A 19,654-nucleotide genomic window follows, 5' to 3' on the forward strand; every position below is an offset into this window, starting at 1 on the left:
AAATGAGGATGTTAACTAGTTGTTGTTTTGCCTGTGCATGGATGGAACACCAAACCAAGAAGAAACATTTGGGCAGATGTTGACCTAAGTGGTAAAGATACTTACACCCCATATCTAGCAGAATTCCTGGATTGGATACCTGGCTCCTACTCTTAGCTTCAGCTTCCCATTAATGCAGACGCTGGGAGGCAGCAGTGATGGCTCAAGTGGTTGAGTTCCTAACACTCACATGGTAACCTTGGATTGAAGTCCCAGTTTCTGGCTTTGAAGGGATCTCTCCATCTTTCCATCTGTCTGTCTGTCTGAGTCTCTCAAATACATAAATTAAAAAGCAAACTAAAGCCTTCAGAAATATTCACCTTTCAATCATTTATGAATTTTACTTTCCATTTATCTATTTACATACGAATCTTTTGTATACAAAACAAACTATTAATATTTTTGTTGGTTTAATTTTTAGTTATAAATTGAATTGCAGAAGGTAGAGTATTTTATGGATGTGAGTCTAGATTGAGAGCATTTCATAAACATATAACATGACAATACTTCAAAAAGTTTTTGGCAAAAATGAAATTAACACAAATTTATTTTGATGCAAAACATTTTGAAATCCATGCATAGACTTTTCATAACTACATCTTCCATGAAATTTGAAGACCCTTCATATGCATGAATTTCAATAATTTTTGCACCAATAACTTTGTACCAATAAGCTAATTTCAATGTTTCATGAATTTTTGAAATATCTAGTATGTTTTTATTGCACTCTATAGTATTTATTCATTTAAATCATTTAAGAACTATTTTTGGATGGCTACTATGTGCCATTCATGAACTAGATCATGTCAGTCTAGTGAAAAAGATTTGACCCCAATAAGAACACATAAATGTTCGATGATCTTCAACACAGTTTACTTGGAGAATATACTGTTAAGGTAGTGCCTTAATTATCAACTGAAAGATCTCATCATTAAAGCATTAGTCCTGTATTCTGAGGAAATTAGTATTAGAGTATTTACTACAGCATCTTATCTATTAGATCCTTCATCAGGATTCCTTGAAAAAGAAAAAACAAATGCTAGACACTTAATTTGCAAATTGAAGTAAAATCAGAGGACCTAAGAATGTTTCAGTTCATATCCAAGACAAGAAGAGAAAAAAAAGGTGTATATTTGTATGCATTAATAAAATGTTATTTATATGTTCCCAACACTTAAATAAGAATTGAGGAAGAAAGAACATTTCCTAGGAGATTTAGAATGGAAACAGATACAACAGGATCCAATTAGACCTATCTTTCAGACTTTAATAAAAGGTTTGGGGAGGAAAATAGTGCTGTTCATGCTTTATATGAAAACAGACATTACCTTCAAGATGTAACACAAGTAAATACCTAGTTTAAATGTCATCACATACTGGAGTGATGCACTACATAAAATGTTTTCTGTGTCTTTTATCTTTTTATCTTTAAATGGATACATTTTGTAAATCTGCTATGTCTTTCATTCTGAACTTTTTCTTAAAACTCCACTTTGTTTCTTAGCCATCTTAATCCATCTAATTCCTTGGCCTAATTCTAGTGGTTTTCAACAAATAATTTCTGGCTAAATGCAATCAAATATTGGAAAATAGTAGAAATTATCAATTTTAAAAAACTACTATCTAAGAAAAGATAGGTTATCCTTGTCAGTTAATGCTTATTCTGTATTGGTCTTGAATCTGGTTTAGGTTACATACTGAGTGAAGTATATATATATATATATATATATATATACACACTCCTGGCTTCAAATCGGCCCGGCTCCAGCCATTGCGGCCATTTGGGAGTGAACGAGTGGGTGGAAGACCCCTCCTTCCCCCCCCCCCCCCCCGCCACTGCCTCTGTAACTCGCTTTCAAATAAATAAATCTTTAAAATATAAATAAATAAATAATACACATACATATACACATATGCATTTACAGATGCTCTTAAAAAGGGGGGGGATATTTTATATACTGCTTTCTTTTTTCATTGAATTTTTTCTGTGTTTAGTCAAGTTCAATGTAATTATGCAGTCTAGAGTGCAATTTTTACTTATTCTTATATATTACTCCTATGATTCAAAAAACTATATAATAGTAAACATGGCAAAATTATTTCCTTACTCTACTCTTCTATTACCATACGGCTGTTTTACAAATAAGCCTGCAAAAGCAATTGACTTTCAAACTGTTTCCTTCAATTATTTTGCTTTGGTCCTGGTATCTGCCAGTTCCACCTTCTTATCTTACTTTCCATATCATTAAACTAAGACATACATTTCTGAAACAAATATATTCATCGTCTCATAGGAGTGACATCTGAGAAAAATCCAGCTCCAAAGAAAAGGGAAAAAGAGCAAAGTGTGGAACAATGTTGGGCTCATTGCCTAATTTATTTTCGGCCCTGATCACTGGGCCAGCACTTGGTTTGTTTTGAAAGCTAACTCTAAGTTACTATATGCTGATGGAATTTATTATAAGGAGATGAATAATTTACAAGTTATGGTCTCAACCTGTAATTGCAGACTTCATGTCCATATAAATCACCTGCTGCATTCACAAAGTCAGTCAAAAGAAAATTTAGAATATACTGTGCTGCTTGGTATTGTCCCAGACTTCCCTCTGCAGTGTTTTGTATGCCCCAAAGTATCAGCATTAATCTGGAGATTCTTTACAAACTGCAGAAGCCTACTCCAAAAAAAAAAAAAAAAAGGAAATATATATGTGTGTGTGTGTGTGTATGCATATATATATGTGTGTGTATATCCGATATATATATCAGAGTCCCATGAATTCAATATCAGTAGTTTCTTGAAGGTTTACTCTCTGACTAAATCTCATTCTTTATATAAAAATATATTTATTACTGATGATAAACACAAAAGACATGTAATTCATATAGGATTTATATGAGTTAACAAGCTCCTTTAGTGTTTTTTTTTTAAGATTTTTTCCTTTATTTCAAAATCAGAGTTACAGAGAGAGGAGAGAGGCAGAGACAGAGAGATCTTCCATTCGCTGGTTCACTTTCCAAATGGCCACAATGGCCTGAGCTTAGCCAGGCTGAAGCCAAGAACCTAGAACTTCACCCAGGCCTCCCATGTGGGTAGCAGGGGCCTCTTCTGCCACTTTCCCAGACACTTTTGCAGGAAGCTGGATTGGAAGTAGAATAACCAGGACTTGAACTAGTGCCCAGATGGGGTGCCAGCATTGCAGGCAACGGCTTAACCTGCTGTGCCATAACACCCTTAGTTTCTTAATATCCACTTAAGATTGTTGATTTGGAACCTTTTTGTATTGTACAATGTTATTACCTGAATCCCTATGATGAGCTACCAAGAATCCTCTTGGACGGGTTGAAATAAGGTAAAAGATATTTGTATTTATAGTTTGTGAGTCATTATAATTTGAAAGAGAAGTTAAAATATGGATAAGAAAATCTTCCAGGGCCAGCTCTGTGGTGCAGCAGGTTAACACCCTGGCCTGAAGCGCTGGCATCCCATATGGGCACCAGTTCTAGTCTCGGCTGCTCCACTTCTGGTCCAGCTCTCTGCTGTGGCCTGGGAAAGCAGTAGAAGATGGTCCAAGTCCTTGGGCCCCTGCACCCACATGGGAGACCCAGAAGAAACTCCTGGCTCCTAGCTTCAGATTGGCGCAGCTCTGGCTGTTACGGCCAGTTGGGGAGTGAACCATCGGATGCAAGACCTCTCTCTCTCTCTGCCTCTCCTCTTTCTGTGTAACTCTGACTTTCAAATAAACATATAAATCTTAAAAAAAAAAAAAGAAAATCTTCCAAAAACTCATGCTTCCTTTCAGTGGCCTACTTACTTATGTGGTTTGCACTGTACAGAAGGGAAAAGCTGTAGCTTATTTACAGGGGAATATATAAATGAGCAAAGAGCTGAAAAGTTAGTTTTAGAAGAAAAGCAAAGGGGCCAGCATTGTAGGGTAGTGGGTAAAGTCGCCGTCTGCGGATGCTGGCATCCTATGTGGGCACAGGTTTGAGTCCTGGCAACTCCACTTTCAGTTGAGCTCCCTGCTGATGTGCCTGGGAAGGCAGTTGAGGATGGTCCAAGTGCTTGGGCCCCTGCACCGACGTGGGAGACCTGGAGGAAGCTCCTGCCTCCTGGCTTCAGAAGGGCCCTACTTCAGCCGTTAACAGCCATTTGGGGAGTTACCCAGCGGCTGGAAGATGTCTGTCTCTCTCTCTCTCTCTCTCTTTGTGTGTGTGTGCATGTGTGTGTGTATGTGTGTGTGTTTGTGTCCCTCTCTAACTCTGCCTTTCAAATAAATAAAATCTTAAAGAAAAGAAGAAATGTAAAGTAATTAAAATATTGTGACTTTGAGTAAATAGTTTACAAAATTGGCAATAGTAACAATAGCATATACCTTCAAAATTATTTATTTAGACTTCCACTTCCACTGGGGAGGAGTCAGGGCTGCTGTTATGAGTCACTTCAGGTTTGTTGATATTGGTATCAACTTGACAGATCCTATGTTTAGAGGAATTTATAGGGGGTTCAAAAGCACCAAGATAACTTACAGGATGTAAGAGAGAGAGAGCTGTTCAGACTGGTGTTGAGAAGTTTACGATTACAGGTGGAAATCTACAAACAGTAAATATGCACTGCATTTGGCACAAATGATATGTTTTTCAGTACAGTTGGTTGCCATCCTATAAGATGTGATGAATTTGAAAAGAATATCCCTGATCTTTATTTAATGGAGTTGTTAAATCTTGCTGAAAATGTTAAGGGAAAAGTTGTAGCAATAGGTGAATGTGGACTTGATTTTGACTGACTGCAGTTTTGTCCCGAAGAGACTCAGCTTAAATTTTCATTGGTGTTTCTTACATTGCAAAATCCAAGTACTTTGTTAACTAAAACAAAATATTTTTGCTCATTCTAGTCCAGCAGAATCTAAAGCGATATTTTGAAAAACAATTTGAACTGTCAGAACAAACAAAATTGCCAATGTTCCTTACATGCTGAATTTTTAGACATAATGAAAAGAAACAGGGATCGGTGTGTAGGCGGAGTGGGACCAAGGAAGCCGCAGCTGCTCTGACAGACTCGGGCCTTTACATAGGTTTCAGTGGTTGCTCACTGAAAACTGAGGCACATTTGGAAGTTTTGAAGTCAATACCTAGTGAAAAATTAATGATTGAGACAGATGCGCCTTGGTGTGGTATCAAAAGTACACATGCTGGATCAAAATTTATAAAAAACCTCATTTCCCACCTAGAGTAAGAAAATAGACATTGTATAAAAGACAGAAATGAACCATGCCATATAATTCAAATCCTGGAGATGATGTTGGCAGTAAGAGATGAGGAGTCACTGGAATTAGCCAATATGCTATATAACAACACCATTAAAATACTTTTTCCTGATATTTAATTGGCATGTGTCTTCCATTTTGCATCACATATGTGAAATTTCATGACAAAACTTACTGTAAGCTTCAATAAAGAAAGTTTCTGGACGTTGTTTAAATAAGTATCACTGTACACCATTCTTCATTTTTAACCATAAAAATTATTTATTTGTTTGAAAGGCAGAAGAAGAGGGAGAGAGAAAGAGAGTCATTCAGACAAAGGGAAAGTGAGACAGAGAAGGCTCCCATCCACTGGTTTACTCCTTAAATGTCCGCAATGATATGGACTGGGCCAGGCTAAAGACAGGAGCTGGGAGTTCAATGTAGGCCTTCCACATGGGTGGCAGGAACCCAACCACTTGAGCTGTAACCTGCTGCCTTCGAGAGTGTGCACTATGAAGAAGCTGGGATCTCAAGCAGAACCCTGCCTCAAACCCTGGCATTCCACTGTGAGATGTGGACATCCTAACCAGCATCTTAACAGCGGAGCCAATACCCACTCTTAGCATACATTTACTGAACATGTGCCATGCGCCATTCTTCATAGTAACTCTATAAAATAAGTCTTATTGTTGTACCCATTTCACAGATGAGAAAACTGAGCATAGGGAAATATAAGTAACTTGTCAAATGTCCCTTCACTGGTAAGTGATAGGGATAGACATTCAAATATAAAGATCTGATTCCAGAGCCTACTCTATAGTCACTATAAAAGCTCAAAAATCACATTCATAAAGGTTAAACAGTTAACTCACACAACTCCGTAAGATATTCTCAGAAAAAAGGTGAGCTTGAATGTATTCAAGTTTCTGATCTAACAAAAAAATTTTTAGAAGAAAAATAAGTTAGTTAATGGCACATAGAAGCAAACATGCAAATCCAGACTCTTAGACATAGCCCAGGATACTAGTCAGTTTCTGCTGCAAGACAGTGGCATGCAGGAAAAAAAAAAAGCAAATAAACAAAACCAATGGGGCATTTACTAAGATCCTGCTGGCCAAAGTATGGTCCACTGAGTTCAATTGGCAAAACTGGCAACACCTGGTAGATTAGTAAAACTGTGATGTCTCAGGCCATCCCCAGAACTACTGAATATTCAGATACCCAAGTGATTCATTTGCATATTAAAGTTTAAGGAAGCACTGGTCTCAATGACTAAAGACTTTACAAATTATAATTTATAGAACTTGTTTGGATCATGATGAAACAGACATACTACAAAAACGACACTTCTGCCAGTAGGGTATATTTGGTCATGGATTAGTTCATAGATTCTACCAAGGGATGAGGACCAATTCCATCAGGGATGATAGGGATCATCTAATGGTTTTGAATAAATGTGTGAATCTTTTAAAATTTAGAAATACATATTGAAACATTATGTCTAGAAATCACTATAAAATGTCTTAGCCAAGAAAATAGCAATAAGTAATGCAAATGTGACACAGTTTTGAGAATTGTTGAACATGTGTGATTGGCCATTCTACTCTTCTACTTTTTGATAATGTTTGAAGTTTTCATAATTTTTTTTGAAGACTAAAAGAAATGGGTTTTTGTCATAGGAATTTTATAAATAACTGTAGGAAAAGAGCTTCTTATAGTAAACATGGTTAATCATTTAACAGGATATCAGGAAATCTTTCTCCAAAAGATTTTTAAAATAGGACAAATTCATTGGTCTGGCATAATTTTATAGTATTTCATTTTGAAGTCCAAAAGAATTAAAAAGCTGTCAAACTCCCATTCTCAAAAATGATTGCTGAGGTAGGTGTTACTCTTATAAAGTTGTAAATAGTTTGGGTCATTGTTCTCATATTTAGTGCCTTAGTTATGATTTCTAAAGAAGCAGCTGATGATATCTCTGTCCTAGCTTTATATTTCCTTTCATGGTATTCTTCACTGGCATTTCGTTTTATTATTGACTGATGGAATAAATGCTGAACTACCCACCCATTCAAATCAAGCATTTAATGGTGAGTCCTATACTGATTTCACAGCGTTGAGCTTCTGTGCTTGCAAGTAAGACTAAGACCATTTAATGTTAGGTGATCAATAGGAAACCCTGTAAGCTCATAGGTGTTTGTCATATAGAAAGGCATTACTTTCTACTTTGCATAAACTCCTTAATGTACTTACCCAGTGTAAAGTAGACCTTTTTTGTTTGTTTCTGGAAAGGAGAGGGGAATAATTCTACAAGCTGTTAAAAAGCATATCCTTTTGCAAATTATTAATTGGCAGTACTGTGGTAACTTATTTTATATATTCTGGATCCTTCCTATAGAAATATGAGAACAGTTCGCAAAGGCTAAAGTATAAACTCGGCCAGCATCCTCAGACTGATGAACCACTGATACCTGTGATACCTGACTGGTTTAGTCAGTACCTTATGTTTAAAGATTGAGTGTGTAGGCCAGCAACAATTTGCTTCAGGAAATTTCCCCATTTCAAATCCAAGTAATTTCCTCTAAATGGTTCTATACTTCTTCTACTGGTTTGAACTTGATGAAACGATCTTAAAAGAAAATCAGACTTTTCTTTAGACAAGCCTGTTTCTTTATTAGAAGAAATAAATGTGCAGAATAAGAGTTTAGCAGAGGGGATCTTGGTTCTGACCCTAAAGCAGAGAGTTGCTGACACTCAGTGGCTGCTCCTAGTATTCCTCTAATGATGGTATTGCCTGTGGTGAGAGACTCTATTTATAGGAAGTCGCATTCTTAGATGAGTATGATTTTCTCTTTGTGCACACTTGTTTCGCTACCTTTTCCTTATTCTTCCAATCAATGCCTAGTCTTTGTCTCTCTGTTTCCTCCCCTCAAGAGTATCCTCTGCAAAAAAATTTTCTCTATCGCTCCTACTCAGTACAGTCAAAACCTGGTAGTCAAATTGCCATCATTCCTTTGACATTCTGCAAACATGCTCCACATACCCCTCCACCCATCCGCTTGTTTGTTCTGCTACAGTACCCTATTATAATTCGTGGCTATGGAATCGTAATTAGAAAACTTTGTTGTTTTCCCTAGTCTTACTGAAACTAATAAAATTGTTTTTATTATAAAAATATAGCAATGCTTCAAGAAACCTATAACTGATTTGAGAGAAAGCACAGCACCAAGTTTGATAATCCAAAAACTAAGTACTATACACAGCAATTTTATTTCTTTTTCCTGTTTAAAAAGTATATAATCACGTTGAAAGGCCTTTAATGTGTGTATATGTACACGCATCTGTATCAATGTTTGAAATGGATTCTAAAGAGAAATAAGACAATAATATTTAAGGATGATTTTCACCCAAAAAGGTAAGATTAAAGGCAGATATAAAGATAATATGTTACTTTAATTCACTAAGGAAGGAACCAGTGGTTCAAGGGATAATCCAAACAACACATGTACTTATTGAAATTAACTTACAAATGGTGGCACATTCTTCCTCTGTTGGGGCAGAAAGTCGGTTCAAAGTCTATTGAAAAGAATTCCCAAAGACAAAAATGTCTTTGTTTATAAATAATTATTTTTGCACTTCTACTGGCTTTTATATCTTAAAAAGTTGTAAATCAGTTTCCATAGAGTCAGAATCAGCAGACTGGACTTCAGATACTGTGTACTTTTCCACTGCAGTACACACTTTTTTTCCTTAACCATCAGTATTGCATATTTAAGTGCATCATACCCTGGTGACTTCCTGCTGTCAACGGGAAGTTCAGGCTCCTTAGGCTCACATGCACAACTTAGCTTAAACCTCTTTCAAATATTTTCTATTATCCAGTACCCTGAATACTACTTTATTCATCCATATATCCGACATATTCCCAAATCCAACAACTCCTCCTAGTCCCTAGTCAATGGGGAATCCAGTTTGTACTATATCTACTCTAACTTGGAATTACTATCCATCCCACTGACATTTATATTTTTTGATCCTTTTTTGTGTATTGACTATTAACTGTGGTCTATAACAATTCTCAAGCCTGAAGGGCATTAGAATTCTCTTGAGGATTTGCTGAAACACAGATTGTTGGGTCCTTCCTATCCATCCTCTTTATTAGTGGATCTGAAATTAAGGCTTAGAATTTGCACTTATAAATTCCCAGATAATGTTGATGCTGCTGGTCTGAGGCCAACCCTATAAGAGTCACCCATTCATATGTCAAAAAACAAATTGAGTTCAAAGATCTAATAAGCTATTTTTTGTTTGTAGCAATTTATTATTCAGGCAGCATCCCATCTGTAAAATAAAAAGAGCCTCAAGGTGTGGGCTTTATAGGCAGAGAAAAGCTAAAGAAACAGAGATAAGGAATAAAAAGCAGATTGGTCAATTCAGAGTTACTTTCCTTATAAAGTTAAAGAAGGGACTTTCTCACCACTGCAGGTTCACTGCGTTTCTTCTGATTGGCTGCTGTGAATCACCTGTTTTTTGTTGTTGTTGTTGTTGTTTGTTTGTTTGTTTGTTTTGGAAGACTGACCCATTTTCAGCTTTATTATGTAGCACCTAAAGCAAATGATCCCATGCTCTTTTAGTATAGTCTATTTGAGCCTAGTGCAGAAACGCTGTCCAACACTCCTATAAATTCAAGAGAAAAAAACATGTGAAACAACTGCAGAGTAGGAACAAAATTTAAAAAATCAGATGAGAAGATGAAGAAACATATACCCAACTCTTTAGGATTTCACTGTATGATGAACATGTTGAAAGTGGCTCCCCAAAATAACCAAGCTTGAGTTTATTGAAGTAACAAGAGATTCTACTCCACAGAGCCTTCCCAATGCCTAGGAGGATGTGGTGTTGAGGGAATATGGTTGGATTATTTAAGATTTTCAGGTTTGATATATGTAGATCATTCAGTATGGAACTTGGCTAGAATTGGATAAGGATCACGTGTGATCATGCATACATAGTTTAGGACTGATAAAGTTATCAGAAGATTTTAAAGCAAGGGTTTCAAAGAGTTCAAGGATGTAAACTTGGTCGGTGCTTTCTAATAAAGAGTTGCTTTGTCATTCAGGATGCGCCTGGAATGAACCACAATATAGTAGAATAGTAAAGTGATTTTAATGCAAACAGTTGGCAGGACCAATGGTTTCCATTCTCTGAGACATATTTAAAAAAATCAGTGTTGTAGGATAAGTGTAATTACAGTATTTATAGAACACTTTGGGAGCAATTACATAAAATCTTATAACCTCCTTGCCATCTGCCACTGCCAATGATTCCAAGAACATGAATGCCTTATTTTGGTTTATCTTTTATATATCAAGGAAAAGACATATTTAACAAGGCCGCATTCCTCCTTGTTTATTTTTTTCTTTCTTAAAACCCCTAGAACTGACATATATACTTTTACATTTATATCTTTTATACAGAAATAATTGGTACTTGTTGAAGACCTACTGGGTAACACATACAATGCAAATATATAATTTCAATGAATTATATTGTAGAGTTTCATGATAATTATAATTATCCCTTTGGTAATACAGATAATGCTCACTGGAATCTTTAGGATAAGCAGATGTCTGGGTAGAGCTCTTTTTGTTTTATATAAAACTCATGATCTGTTCTTTTTGGGAGAAAGTAGTGAGTATGATGATTTTAAGTCAAAGTAATTCTCTATTTAAAAATAATAGAAATAAGTATAGACATTCCCCTTTGGGGGATGGTTTACCTTAAAGATTTTTGGTTTTGTGATGGTATGAACCAATACACTATCAGTAGAAACTGTACTTTGACTAGAATTGGATCTTTTCCCAGGCAAGCACCTGTGTAGAACAGTTGTGTCTGGTGTTACTGGGCAGTGGCAGTGAGCATAGCTTTCAGTCAGCCCTGTGATCAGGAGGGGAAACACGCAGTACTTTCTACAGGGTACAGGGTTGCCAGCACTTTTTAAAGTTATTCAACACTTTATTATAAAATAGGCTTTGTGTTAGATGATTTTGCTGAATGAGGACCAAAATGAAGTGTTCTGACCATGCCTAAGGTATGATAAGCTAATCTATGATGTTGTCTGGATTAGGTGCATTAAATGCATTTTTTTATTTTGATGGTTCTAAAATCTGTGATTGTTTATAAGGACATAACACCATCATAAGTCAAGGAGCATGTGTGTGTGTGTGTGTGTGTGTACATATAAACTTATTTGAGAGCAAGGGACAGAGAGCTCCACTTGTTCATACTCTCAAGTGTTCACAATGACTGGGGGTTTAACTCAGTCAAGGTCATCCAGTCTCTCCTGTGGTTATCAAGAACCCAACTACTTGAGCCATCCCTGCTGCCTCCCAGTGCCTGCATTAGCAGGAAACTGGAATCAGGAGCCAAAGTTGTATATCAAACCTATCTCTCAAATATGGAGCTCAGGCATTCCAACTTTTATCTTAACCACTAAGCTACACATCCATCCCTGTATATATTTTTAGAAGTCTAAATTGCAATAAATCTTTACAATGGGAGGTGATTTAACCTGTATCCTTTGAAGGCATAAAAATAACATCTATTACTTTGCAAATCAATATTTAGGAACATCTTAAAGTGAGTAATTTAGATGTTAAATTTACCCTGAGAAAGACAAATTGAGGTTTCTTTTTTTGAAATTCAAATTCTGCAAGTTATTCAATGTTTATACTCAAATCTTGAAGAAATATTATAACTTTTTCTTACTAAATAATGCTCTATGTTTGATCACAATATTTGAAAGAACACCCAACATGCTTTTTACACATTCCAATATCAAATATATGTTATACATATAATAAATGTACTTATTCATATCAAACCAGTGTTCATGTTTTATAAAATCACTAAAAAGTTCATCTCAATATTATTTTACTAAAATTTTTAGAAAACATCTGCATGGATTGTGGTAAAGTTATTACATCAGCATCAGGCTAATGGCATTCACAACATACTAATTTGTTAGCTAAAGACGCATCATTCTATTAGCAATAACTTATTGCATCTTCTCCCTTTGCCATTTGGACTTCTAACACACCTTTCTTTCATTTGCAGATTTCTCTGTGCTTCTTGCAACTAAATCAAATTGCATGCAAAGGGTACTTCAGAGAGTAGGATTCTTAGAAGAGCCTGCATAGCTTTTGAAAGTATTCAGTAAAAATGTGAGGCTGAGACAGCAAGCACGCATAGCTGTGTTGGGAAGTGACAATAGCCTATTCTATACCTCCACTGTAAATGACATGGAGAGCTATTAAGATCAATGGTAGCATGCTGTTTCCATATAAAACAACTAAAGTACAAATATCAAAGAACACTGAATATTAAAGGATGAAATAAGGATTTCTTAAAACAGACTACAGAAGTTTCAGAAGCATGATCTGGTTATGGGGTGCTTATTTTTCTCAGCATCTTCTAGACCACAGTTTCTCAATGTGTTCACTATTGATATTTGAAGCTGCACAGTTCTTTGTGATGTGGGTGCCTTGAGCACTATAGAATCTTGGATAGTATTTGGCCTCAACCTACTGGATTCCAGTAGCATACCCTCAGTTTGATAACAGATGTATCCTCAGAAATTGCCAAAACTTCTGGAAGTAGGGTTGCCAGATGTAGCAAGTAAAAATAAAGGATGCCCAGCAAAATTTGAATTTTCTGAGATATGTATGTCCTGTGCAACATTTGATATAGACTTCAAAATCATTCATTTGAAATTTAAAAAAAATCAAATTTACTAGAAGCCTTGATTATCAGGCAAAACTACAGGGGTCAGAGGTGCAAAATTTCCTGTTATTGAAATGCCATGTTATGTGTATATATATATATAAATAGTTTATGTTTATATTTATATATAACAGTTACTGATATATGTATGTATGTATATATCAGTAGGTTAGGACCAGAATATCTGAGAGACTCTTTACTGATGTGGTTGACAATATCGTCTTCCTTTACTTCTTTGACACTAGTAACCTTGTCTACAAAAGAAGACTCCTGAACCTCCCTCAAAGGGTACATTTGAAATTTAAATGGAATAACATATTAAAAAAGCCCATAGTATAATTCTTGGTATTGTAAGAAATTCCGATTTGTTCAGCATTGCTATATAATGAGCCCTCACGAGACAGTGGGATATATAATATTTATTGGCCTCAGGACTTAATTGTCCTTAACAAGGTAGAACTATTATGGAAATAACTGGAGCCTTGCAGTGATTCTCAATCTTGCTGCACACAGAAGTCACCTGGGAGTATCCTACCTGGTATCTGTGTCCTAACTCATGGGCAGCAGTGCTTCTTTCTTCTGGGGTGTGACCTGAGCATTGGGATTTTCAAAAGCCCAAATGATATCCTAAAATGTGTAGCTGAGAACCTTCCTTTAAGAGAAAGATATCAGATAATAATTGGACTCTAATAATGAAGAGAAGGAGTAAGCTCAGCTCAAGTTCATCTGATTCTTGGGTTGTAGAAAAGTGAATTGCAGCAAAGTGGAGAAAAGGTAGACATCATTTCCTCCATTCATTCAAACAATATAACATCTGAGTGCCAGGCAGTGTTCTAAAGAGTAAAGACAGTCCTTACCTCATTGAATGCTAGTAAGGAGAGACGGTGAGCACATAAGGCATTATAATGTCACTTGAAAAACAAGAATTAAGGCTTATAGAGAGGTGGTACATACCTTACAAACTCAAGCTCTGCCAACTACCTGAGTAGTTTTAATGAGAAAGCAAAATGGAAAGAAACCAGTGTGATTTGACAAGAGTTTCTCTGGATTTATCTATTCAAAGAAACAAAAGTAGAAAGATAAAAAGGAAGAGTGGCACGTAAAATAATAGCAAAGTGTCAAAAAGTGTCTAAACAATAAGGGAACTGTCTAACTAGGAGCCTTCCTTGCAAAAAGGAAGTCCTACAATAAAGGAGAACAAAGATGGGTCAGGCTCTCTTAAGGAAGTTTTGTGTTGTTACAGATTACTAAAAAGCAGAACAAGTTCAAAGCCCATTTTCCTTTACATTTCTTAATTAGGAATGATCTACTAGAAAGTGTAAAACAAAAATTCGTAGAGCTAAGGTAGATCAGAACATGGTTAATGAACATTCCTGTTTACTTTGTATGAACTGAAGCTTCATGGCACAGAAAAGTGAGTTATCACAACATTTTCATATGTAGTCAAAGAAGCTTTGGTGGTAATCTTACAAGAATGATAAGGTATTATGAAAATTATATTCTCTTCAACAAATGTCAAAATATATAAAATGGCTTAAATACGGTAGAAGTTTATTTCTTGGTCAAGTGCAAAATTGGACTTCCTCAAGAACTCACACACCCAGGTTTCTTCTATCTTGTGGCTCTGCCATCTTTAGAAAATGTACTTGCAGGTTACCACGCTCATCTTCTGCAAGGTAGAAAAAGAACATGGATGGTCACCAGTGGAAGCTCTTGTGGCCAGACCTGTAAATAGCACACATCACGTGTGCAGTCTTTCCACTGGGTAGAAACCAATCGTTTGAACACCCATGACCATAAAGGAAGCTGGAAAATGTAGTGTCCCTATGTATCCAGGACAGGGAAGAATCAGATTGCTGACAACTAAGCATTCACTACTAGGATAATGAGAGATCTGCCAGAAAACTGCTGTTAGATACAAATCCAAATTTCAAAAAATGGTGTTTGAAATGGAGTTAAAGGATATAGAAACCTCTTGCACTTGCCTTGTGACTCTTCTTGCCCATATCGCATTAAATATTTTTATGAACAACTTGAATAGAAACAAATTTGTCTCTGAATTACAAAACTGCCTCAGCATTTTAGAATATAAGTCATCAGAATTTTTCTGAAAAGTGCCAGAGAGTAAATATTTTAGGCTTTTTGGGCCATAAGGTCTCTGACATAACTAGTTAACTCTGTTATTATAGCTTCAAAGCATGTAGACATGACATAAATAAATGAGCATGGCTATCTTCCAATAAAACCACATTTATAAAAACAGGTGGCAGGCCAGATTTGATCCATGGGCCATGGTCTGTCATTCCCTAGTCTAGAAGAACAGTCTGAAATCTGAAGGCAATTAATCTAAATTTGCTCATTCAAAGCCAAGGAACAATGAGTCTAACATATGTCCCATCTAATCATAGAAGAGCTCTGAGATAGGCACTGTTTTCTCTCATTTAAGAGAAAAGAAAACAAAATCTCAATAAATAAATTGTTAAAAGTTTTATTTCTCAATATATCTCTTGCTTATAATACCTATCCTATTCTGGGTGAGATTAGGGGCTCTGATCCACATAGTGACGCAGGGATCCAGCCTGATTCAGGATCTGCCTTCTGAAGCATGTCATATTATGGATTGCTGGGGCAGGAACACAGCATCTGCAATGCAAAACGTTTGTTGTTTTAGCCAGATACTGTTCTTTACACATGTGTATAAGTCACACTTGTCATTTCTGCTCAATCATTTCTAGAGCTAGTTTTGTGGCCCAATATCAGAAATTAGTGTGTAACTCATATGAACTATATATTAGTAAAAACATTTGGAACAATTATCAAGTAGCAAATCTCAAATATGGCTCATGATTGAAAAAAGGCAAGTTTCTGGGTTTCCACCTTACAACCCTGGAATCAAGATCCCTGGGTATAGTTGGGTAATTTGAATTTTCAAAAAACTTTCACAGATCTTTCTTATTATCACAGGAAGCTACTGCTGTGACCAGATGTGCTTTTAAAGCTGAGGAAAGGCAATACTTAGATCTGTGTATTTAGCATTTCTCTGGGGCTGGACTAAAGAGTGAAGAAACTAGAAGTAGGAGGTTTCATTACACCACACAATGCTTAAAATTTAAAAAGAAAACATAGATGCCTGGGTTTATATATCATATAGTGTATCAGCAGGACCAGTTCAACCTGAGGCCTAAAAATGTTGTTAAATACCTGTGTACTTTAAGACTCTCATCCTCACCCCTTCATTTCTGACTCCCAGAAAACCAGTAGGGTAGGTTCAAAGGGGTTGCCAACAAGTCCTTGTTCAGTTCATTCAATAAGTCCTATTGATAGTGTTGACTGTGGAGCCAGCTGAGAACTCAGGTGATTCCCTTGATGGGGGGGCGGCGATGGAAGGGTGGCCCTGTATCTCCCCTGAGAGTTGGCTAGAAGTAGTCATGCACCCCTCAAGCCCATTCTTAGTGTTATTGAATGGCAAGAAACAATTCAAGGACCAGATGTGGGTAAAGGTCAGCAGAGAAGCAAGATTTATTTGTAAGGAAAGAATAAGTACACATTCAAAAAGGAGTGTGGGCATACTCAGAAAGAGCTGCACTCAATGAGGTTTGGGGTCATCCCTTGATATGATATGGAGACAATAGGGTGGTGTCTGGGATATGGACTTTAACTGAATATTCATAAAGGGTGGAAATTGGGGTGAACCTTGATTATCACCCTTTTTCTCATTCTTTTTTAGAAGTCTCAGAAATGGCATGGCATCAGGTGCATGATGGAAGTAGGAATGTCAGCTGTGAAATTTTATTATAATGACCTTATAATTAGCTAAAGTCCATCTGTGTGACAGAGATGGAGGTCATACTGGTTATTTTTGGCTGGCACATGTTCTTTTTTTTTTTTAAGATTTATTTATTTTACTTGAAAGTCAGAGTTACACAGAGAGGGAGAGGGAGAGAGGGAAAGAGAGGGAGAAAGAGAGGTCTTCCATCTGCTGGTTCACTCCCCAGTTGGCCGCAATGGCCAGAGCTGCACCGATCCAAAGCTAGGAGCCAGGAGCCTCCTTCAGGTCTTTCACACTGGTGCAGGGGCCCAAGGAGTTGGGCTATCTTCTACTGCTTTCCTAGGCCACAGCAGAGAGCTGGATTGGAAGTGGAGCAGCCAGGACTCGAACCGGCGCCCATATGGGATGCTGGCACTGCAGGTGGCAGCTTTACCTGCTATGCCACAGCGCCACCCTGGCACAGGTTCTAAGCAGCAGTTTCATGGAAGCTGGGGTTTTCTGTTGCACAGAAAGTAGGTACTGCAGGGAGGGGCCGGGGACTTCAGCTCCTCCTTGCTAGTTACCACCTTACCTACATCATTAGGGCAGCATATATTTGAGTTTTTAATATGGTTATAATTCTGTGTCTGCTGCTTTCCTGAAAGACTAGGAATTAAAAGATCTATAACAGGAGAAAGTGACAGTACATGATTCTTTTAAAAAATCAAAGCTATCTGGTCAATGCTGGATCATTGCAAGATTGGTGGTCCTGATTTGAATTTCTCTTCTGATAACCTGGCTGCTTTTGGCTAACTTACCTGGCACTGTTAATATCTCTCCCAAATAGAGTTTGGGTTGGGGAGGAGGGGACTCAGGCAACCCCCGTACACCTTGGGAAGAGGAATAGGTTTTTCTCCCCTGAAATGCTATGCTCAACACTCACAAGTTTGCTGCTCATGACCATGGCTGAAACAAGTAGAATATTGGTAAAAACTTTACTCTCCTAACACTCTAAGAGAGATGGATGGAGTTATAGGCAGGTTCTCGTTTTTTTGACATGTTTCATTTGTCTTATATTGAAACAACTCCAGATTAATATTCTGGCCCCCTTAACCCCAGGAGAAAAAAAACTACTTGATTACCAGCTGAAACCTGAATTTTGATATAAAAGTATCTGATAACTGACAACATATTCTTAAATTATTTTGCCATTTCTCTTCCCTATTTTCCCCTACTTTTCTCTTACCTTAAAAGTACAAAGCAATGGGAATAGGAGAGGGAGGAGGAAAAAGGGTGGAAATGTGGGTGGGAAGGTGGGTATGATAGAAATAATCACTATGTTCAGTAAGTTGTATTTATGAAATACGTGAAGTTTGGATTCCTTAGATAAAATGTTTCTGGTAAAAAAATACAAAGCAAATGTAGGGAAAATATTTATAATAATTCTAATCTAAAACCTCTCCAAAAATTTATTTTAAATGACTTTATGACTAAATATGACTTTAAATATCTAATGTTAATATGTAAAATTAATATATTAAAATAGAACATTTAACTAATAAAATCTAAGTGTGCACTTATCAGCTTTCCATATTAAGAATAAGCATCCACATTAAATTCAATTACTATAAGAAGTCTCAGCAACACGTGAAGCCCTGTTATAGAATTAAGAGGGGAAAAGAAATGGAAAAAGGTTAGAAAGGCAGCATTCAGATGTATGCAGAAGCAGAAGGTAAGACTACCTCCTGTCTATGTGCACAATTCCACTTGTAGATACACAGTTCTACCCAAGCCCTACAGGAAGGGCAGGCAGGAAAGAAACCTTCAGTAGAAAGAGAATCAGAATGTTCATCTTCAAAATGTTAACACTCTTCTTTGAAGTTTCCAATGAGCTATTATCCCTAAAGACTTCTAAGTTTCGTTGAGTTTTCACAATTTTAGGCCTAAATGGTAGTATGATCTTTGGCAGCTGCTCAATGAGCTGAGTGAAATTGATACAATAATTGCCACATTTCAGGTATAGATTATTTTGGGCTGTAATTATACAATTGTAATTATAATTTTCAAGAGAATATAAAAATAGTACTGAAATAATTCCATGGTACATTGATGTGAGTTATTGTGACCTAACTTTTAATTACAAATCTTAATGATCATATGGCTAGGTCCTTGTTTGGCTTGACTGTCATGTAGTGTTTTTCTGACAAGTGTGGGTGTTAACACTTTCTAGACAGCTCTCAGAATTGAAAAAAATTTACTTGGCTTTTAATAGTTTATCATGATTATACCCAGTGTTGGCATCTATTAAAGGAGAATTTTTAAATTTTTAGTTATTTTTATTTACTTAAAAGGCAGAGAGAAATTGATTTTCCATCTGCTGTGTCACTGCCTGAATGCCTAAAACAGCCAGGGGCTGGACCAGACCAAAGCCAGGATCTTGTAACTTAATCTGGGTCTCTTATGTGGGTGGCCAGGACCCAAGTACCTGAGCCATCGTCTGTGGACTCCCTGGAAGAGCATCAGCAGGAACCTGGATTGGAAACTGTGTAGAAAGCACTTGAACCTGGCACTCTAATCGGGGATTCATGTGTCCTGAGCAGTGTCTTAACCAGCTGTACCACAATGCCTGCCTCAGAGGGGACTTTTGTTTAAAATCAGTATTACACTCATTCCCACTCTGTTAAAAGGTCATTTTAAAGTTGTATCATACACTTTTCAGTTCTGTAATCATGGTTATATCTAAGCAACAACCTATACTCTTCCTCGCTCTGGTAATTTTGAAAGAGGTGAAGATCTTGTGTTTGATGAGTATGAATGCTGGTATAATAACCCTTTTATCAGA

General features: G+C 36.7%; 1 protein-coding gene and 1 pseudogene across 5 annotated transcripts in view; both read left to right on the forward strand.

Annotated features, from left to right (window-relative positions):
• OXR1 (oxidation resistance 1) overlaps positions 1-19,654 on the forward strand; it is a 796,801-nt gene that overhangs the window by 663,992 nt on the left and 113,155 nt on the right. The gene's annotated exons all lie outside the window — the stretch shown is intronic.
• LOC100345668 (deoxyribonuclease TATDN1-like) lies at positions 4,471-5,422 on the forward strand (annotated as a pseudogene).

This window comes from Oryctolagus cuniculus, chromosome 6, assembly GCF_051225735.1.
Source record: "Oryctolagus cuniculus isolate XC-2025 breed Fujian yellow rabbit chromosome 6, ASM5122573v1, whole genome shotgun sequence".
NCBI classification, from domain to species: Eukaryota; Metazoa; Chordata; class Mammalia; order Lagomorpha; family Leporidae; genus Oryctolagus; species Oryctolagus cuniculus.